Source organism: Thermobia domestica, chromosome 12 (genome assembly GCF_964235325.1).
Source record: "Thermobia domestica chromosome 12, izTheDome1.hap1.1, whole genome shotgun sequence".
Taxonomy (NCBI): domain Eukaryota; kingdom Metazoa; phylum Arthropoda; class Insecta; order Zygentoma; family Lepismatidae; genus Thermobia; species Thermobia domestica.
In genome coordinates, this window is record NC_137465.1 from 94,627,228 (window position 1) to 94,634,671 (window position 7,444).

Consider the following 7,444-nt stretch of genomic DNA (forward strand, 5'->3'; position numbering starts at 1 on the left):
ACAAACGGAATAGGCGTTAACCACTAAGAAACAAACAAAAGAACTATAGAAGAACCATTTCCCTTCGCTATCAAAAGGACTGTAGTCCAGGCCTTCAGAAGTATAGTCTTGGGAGTAAGATTACGGTAAAGGAACTATTCCTTCCACTAGGAAACATTACAGAAATGTATTCTTAGGACAAAAATAAATAAATAAATAAATAAATAAAAATAAAATAAAATAAAATAAAAAATAATACAAAACAACGATCGGAACGATGAAGAATGGAAGATGGCCCTCTGAATCGATGAATCTAAATTCCAACTTTTAATTTTCCACAGCTAGAACTTTATGCGTCGCCTTCCCAAAGAGCACTTTCATCTCGACCCTGTAATACCGTCAGTAAGCTACGGAGAAGATAGAGTCACTGTTTACTGGGTGCTTTACAGACTACCAAGTTGATAATTTAGTTCAAATTAATGGAATAAAAGAAAAATGCGGTTCACGACGTTTAAATAAGACATGAAATTCTATCAAGAACTTAGATTTGAGGTAGTTACTTCGTACTATAACAGGATTCTATCTCAAAAGTTTCTCCAAGTTATGCAGTAATAATCGACAATGGAAAGAAGACGCTTACATCACGAACAAATAGAGTAGTCACCACAGTCATCGGATTTGTTACCCATTGAGCTCTTATAAGATGAACTTGACAGAATAGTCCGTCAGCAAATACTGAAGATCTTTGGAAGGCTCTTCAGAGCTACTGGAGTTGCGTAGCTTCGTGAAAGTTGGATAAATTAATAAAACAAATGTCTGTAGTTTGTCAAACTCTAATCAAGGCTGAGGCTCGGCATTTCATTAAACGCAAATATATTGAATAAATTGGTTTCAGTGGAAACACAACCACATTTTTAATTTCTTTATACGAGCAATGAAATTTATTTTATTACAAAACAAGTTCAATAAACTGGGCTTTGTAAGAATATATTCTTATTTGAAAATTCTGAAAAACCACAGTGTGATCAAACTTTGACAATGACTGTACATCACAAAACACGAAATTACATCTCAAATATCACTACAAGTGAAGAGGGTGTGTAAGAGGAAGGAAAGATTTAGGAAACTTGGCAACAACTTTTTTTATATCACTAATCGTTAGTAGAAATTAGCGGGAGATTTAGTTTGAAATGATGAACTATTGCGATCGGACGGCTGTCCTCTGGGGTGAAAGCATGGACGTATAGATATGAGTTTAGAGATATTATTATTATTATTATTATTATTATTATTATTATTATTATTATTATTATTATTATTATTATTATTATTATTATTTTGAAAAGAGAGACTAGGTTGAGAGGAAATTAGAAGTGAGATAGGAATAATTTTATTGTGACATTTAGGTGTCGAGCTGTTTACTTGTTGCAGATTGGGTTTTGTATTTTATTTTTTGACTTTTTTTATTTTTAAGATACTTTGTTGTTTGCGGGTTTTGAATTGTTATTGTGGTATTTTTTGTGGTTTAGTATTGCAACCACTGGCCAACTACCCCAAGCAGAAGTTTTTGGTTTTATTTAACGACGGGCCCAGGGCCTTGCCAATTTTTATTACTGAGCGACGTAGCGAGTTTTAGACGTTACGGGAGGTGTGGTAAAAGATTGTGGGAGGAGTTGGGAAAAGTTTTTTAAACACATATTTTAAAACGCAAAACAATTACATAAATTATATTACAATAATTACAAGATGCTGAATTAGCTAAACACAGAACAGTTGGTTGCAGGTTTTTAAGGGCAATAGTTTACACTTCGCTTGTTTTTTTGCGTTGCAACATAAACACACAATAATAATACCAAGGTTTTAAAAAAAAATACGTTACATTTTACAAAACACAAAGTTAATTAATGAATTATTGTTTAATTATTATTAGTTTTTAATTTGGGTTCCAGCACCAACATACAAATCCCTTTACATAAGTATAGAAATTACAATATGAAACTTCACCCTTCACGACACATTACATCTTGAGTACCTTTATTAACCTCCTCTTCCTCTCACTAACTGATTTTTTTTTCACACTTTCTAAATACTATATTACCAAGAAAGTATTGAACACCTGAAATTCCATTCTGAGGATTAAGCTTCTCCAGTAACCACTAACTTCCATTTATAAACACAAAACTTACGCTCAGGGCACACAGCTCCGTTTTTGAGATCCGAGCTCCTTTCCTACCACAGAGTTATATCTACAAGCACAAAGTTCCCTCTTGTAGTGCGTAGCTCTGTGAAGACCTTCTAAAGTACACATTCTTGTTTGAGAACTTAGCTCAATCTTAGTATCTAGATGTTGTTTAGCATATACTTAAACCACACAAGTTCCACCATGAACACTCAGCTCCATACAGTATCTTCTAATCTTTTCTGGAACTAAAGAGACAATTATAAGAATCATTACTTTCAATAGTTACACATTTCTTTTCCAATTAAAATGCACCAGCAGATATGTCTCAATAATTGTTGCATTTGTTGAGTTGTTAAACATTATATACGTATCCTCACGATTGAAAGTGCATTCTCACCCATTGCCTTGCAGAATGTATAATCACGACTTATGCATAAGAAGACAGGTTTCATAAGAATCTGTGATATTAAAAAGTATAATGCTGAAGTACAGTACTCTAACACAAATACACACTTTTGCAAGTAACAATACTGAAACACGATTGGAGCTAAGAATAAAACCCGCCATCAATCTTCCAAAAATACTTTATTATTTAAGTACGAGCAGGTAAACAACCACGGAACCATTTGTTCTTACCATTGAATACTCTTTTTCCAATCGTCATAAATCATTTCTACATTTTCTGTTTGCAAGAACAGAACAACAACAAAGTATGTAACAACTAACAAAATCATTTTCTGCCCAACACTCTCTCCCTTTTACCAAAACAAAATAAGAATTACACAAGGTAAACTAAAATGACCTACCTGGCCTTCAAATGGATGGTCAAAAGAAGAGAAAGAAGAAAAGAATGGATTAAATAACATTGCAGTTTGAATTTTAGAACTTCCGACACCACCTTACGAAGAGAAAAAAGAAAGAGAAAAGAAAGAAAAAGGGAAAAAGCTCGATCTAGATTACCATCTCCTTCGGAAAAGAAACACTTCGTATTATAGTCCTCACAAGTACTTTTTTGGTGCACAATGAGAAATCCCTTTGGACTTGAGTTTACTAAAACCAGCTTGATAATCTCTTGTTGAATTGTTTATCTGTATGGATCCCGACGAGTGTTGACATTCCGCTTAAAACAGCTGCAACGTGCGCTTAATTCCATACCATACTTGCTGAAGTGACATTTGCTGGAGAATCTCTTCATCCGGAGAACATTAAAGGCCCTTATACTCTTCAAAAAACTCCATCAGACAACACGGCAATGAAATTATGTGTGCTGCTTTCAGTTGAACTTTCTTGGGAATAATTGGATAGAAAATTGAATGACTCATTGTCGAAGATACAGTATTGTTTATCATAGTCCGGCGAAATTATGTCAAGTTGTATTTAATGAGCAATTGATTGCAACTGTTCAGCACAATTAGTTCTCTCGGCACATTGCGTCTCTTCGGTGGAACAGACCATGGCCAAATGATTCCCCTCCCCCCCAAAGCGGAAACAGAACATGCCCACTGCAGAACACACCGACCTAGCGTGTCTGAAATAATATTGTTTACAACGTCTGGTTTGTTCCTTACTTTTCCTGAGCGAGGATGTTATGCATCCGAAGAAACTGTTGACTTGAGAGTGAGAACGTCTCAATGGTGCGTGGACGCCATTTAATTCATTTGAAATTCAAGAATTGAATATCCTCAACTGATGTTCTGTTTCCATAGCAGTTGTCCAATGAATTGCACTCTAAAATGGCAAGTTTTCAGATGTTAGTAACTGTCTTCCAATCACTCACTGGACAAACCAGAAATAAACTGGTTCCTTAGATTCTGGTCCGAACAACAGGGAAAAAATCATAATACACCATCTGCATTTTTAGGTCAAAAACAAACTGCATTATGCTCTATTTTTTTTCTCTTTAGCAGGTGAAACTGATACCGTTCTGAGATAATATTGGTGCTTGCAGCACAGTGCTCCTTCCTTATTGCTTTATGTTGTTCATGCGACTGCTCGATGGTGTATCTGGCCAACACATGTCTTGCATTCTATGCAGTTTCCCCACTAACAGTTAGCAAAGTTGAAACATTTTCTTCCCTTAACGTGAGCAACAATGCAGAAATTCTCGAACCTTTCCAAGTACGGTTGGATCCGGCTAACAACCACATCATAAGATTGAATAATAGACAGGTTTGCCATTATATATGCTGAGAACGAAAATACGTAGAACCTAAATGCATCAAATTGTTAAAATGAACATAGTGCTGAAGTAGTAGAGATACACTAAACTTTAACAGAAGTACACACTTATGCATGTTACAATACTCAGACAGGGTTGGCGCTGAGAATAGAATAAAAAAACGTATCATTCTTCCACAACGGTTTTATTATTTATGCTTCATGTTTATTATATGCAATGGGGGAATAATTGAATTCTAAACATACACTAATACGTAGGTAAACAAGCACAGAACTAATTATTATGACCAGTGAGTACACCTTCTTCAATTGTCAAAGATCATTTTTATATTTTGTGTTTGCATAGTACCATACTCAAGATTCCCCGACAATGAAGTATATAACAAGTAAACAATTTTTTGCCCAATATGATACAGTTGTTAATTTGCCTACAGAATTAAGGAGTAGGTTTATACAAAAAAAAAATAGTTAAGGCTCAGATTCGTAACACCAGTCCAATATAATCTCTGAAAAGATTAGGATTCTCGATTTACTGTCTGACACGTTAAGCTAAGCACCATATATCAGTGACAGTGCAGATCGTCTTATTCTAGAAAAGCATTTCTGGAGACTAATTGCCAGAATATTCATCTACAGAAATAAGATAAAGAGAAGCGAAAGGAAGAGATGTCTCTAAGATCCGTTTGGATCACTAATCAACTATTACTTAAAATATTCAATTTTTTAAAAAAATGAAATGGAATGAAATGTTTCAGTTTAACTTTCCAAGATTATGGCCTTTAGGTTAAGGGAGATGGATGATTTAGGCAAATGAGTGATAATGTAAGAATTGGTGGAATGATAGTGTGAAAGGAAATGGGAGTACCCCGAGATATAGTCCATCACAAATTTACTTGGTCATTGATCGAACCAACAACCACAAGCACCAGAGGTAAGCGCTCTACCACATTTTTAATTAACTGATTTACCGAACTTTCCTCAGCAATTTAATTTCCCTAATTACCAATATTTTTACTTGATTTTGCTGTTTTGCATTAACCTTAAAGAACAGGGAGATGAACACAGAAACATCAAAGACAGTTAAAACGTCAAAGGCTGTCCAACCTGGAATCGCGCCCCGGACCAATCGCTAGCCCCTAGACCAGCGAATAGGGCATCAATGACCCAGCATATTCAGGTAAGATAAAGGAAGGGATATTAAAAAATATTAACTTTTAAAAACATTCTAGAAAGGCACAAATAGGATTAAAAATGCAAATAAAATAATGTAACTTCTCTCTTATTTCTTTCACTTCAGGTTTTTCTTAGGAGGAGCAAGATCCTTCATTATAGATATTAAAAAGAGAGAGAAAGAGAGGGAGGAACAAATAGATGTACATCTCCACTACTCTAGTGTGTACCTTAGCGCACGTGCACAAGATACCGTTTAGATTCCCAATAGGGGAACATTGAATGTACCGGTATCATAATGGTTAGATCGTACACGTAATGTCTGTCAAACAAATAGATGTATGTTTTCTGCGGGATAGTATCTTGCCCCTTGCTGCTATGAAAATAAAATACTACACATTACCCCATATCATTTCGCCAGTAGCTCCCTATTTGCTGATCAGTTAAAACGGCATTCCTGAGCATCATGGCGAAAAATGTATTTGCTTTTTCGTGCTTTGTACAAAAAAACAAAAGGAGTGAGACGCAATAAAACAAGGAAACAAGGAAAAAATACAATGCGATGTAAAGTGCTTGGAATCTTTCGACAAACCACTCAATATAGAGCTTTCCTTGCAAGTAAGTCTTGATGGTGTAATCAGTAACACCGTGGACTTAAGTTCACGGGGTCCACAGATCGATCCCTCTGCAAACATACTTTTTATCTCTTTACAAGGATAGAAGTTAGTTTTAAATTATCCAGTCATCCGAGAAAGGGAAATTCTGTAGAAACACAACATTTCACTTTTGTATTCACATTATCACGAAGAAATATGATCATCTCTTGCAGTTCAAACTGTAGAAAATAAGTTAGTGAATAATGTCTTTCGGTCTTTTTATAAACAATGTCCAGTGTCTTGTTGTCGGCAGAGCTCTACACTGTAGACTTTAAAGTCGCAAGTTTCTGAGGAAAACAGTGTCCATTTATCATTATCTTTATTATTATTATTATTATTATTATTATTATTATTATTATTATTATTATTATTATTATTATTATTATTAATATTATTATTATTATTATTATTATTATCACTAGAATGACAAAGGAAGGAAAGAAAAAGACACATAGTCGAAGCTATTGATAGGAACAGAAGAGATATACTTATATCACATTCTTTTTAGGTTAATACATGAAATTAATAATATTATTACATTTATAGATTGACAGATAGAATTATTATTTTACGAGAACAAGAAATGGAGTAAAAATACTTGTTAGCTAGTAGCAGTAATGAATTTTGTTTTGCCCTTCTTCTAGATAGGTTGAGTTGATTTTGAGTTTAACGTTCCTTTCAGCAGCAAAGCTCTATGAGACGAGCCCTACTGATTAACGAGGAAACCGTACCACATGAGCTCCTACCGGGAATCGAACCCGGGTTTTTCTAGGTAGGAAGGTGAGGTGATACCTTGAATAGAATCGTTCTTGTGACTAGAGTTGTAAGTTCGATCGCTAGTCCACGAATCGATTACCGTGCACGCAGAACCATGTTTATTTCTTGAGCACAAGTAGAAAAGGAAAAAAAAAATCGAAACGCATGAAGTTTACAGCTAACAAGAAAGACGAAACCAAAGGTATGGGTGATTACGTGATTTGTTTAAAGAAACAAAAAATGGAGGAAAGTTGTTTTGTCTATGTCTAGGAACGGAGTATAAATTTAAAAAGAAACTACACTTCTGTCCAGAACTTTTTCGCATGTCTTTCAAAATTACATAAATAAAAATAACTCTCTTTCTTACTATAGAAAATGTTAAATGTCTTCTTAGAAATATACAGAAAGAGGAGACCAATGTTTTGAAAAAAAAAATCTGCAAAAAATTAGGAAATAAAGAAATTATAATTAATAAGTGAAATCTCTGAAACTCATCGCAAAATTCTAAGTTCCATTTTCGTAA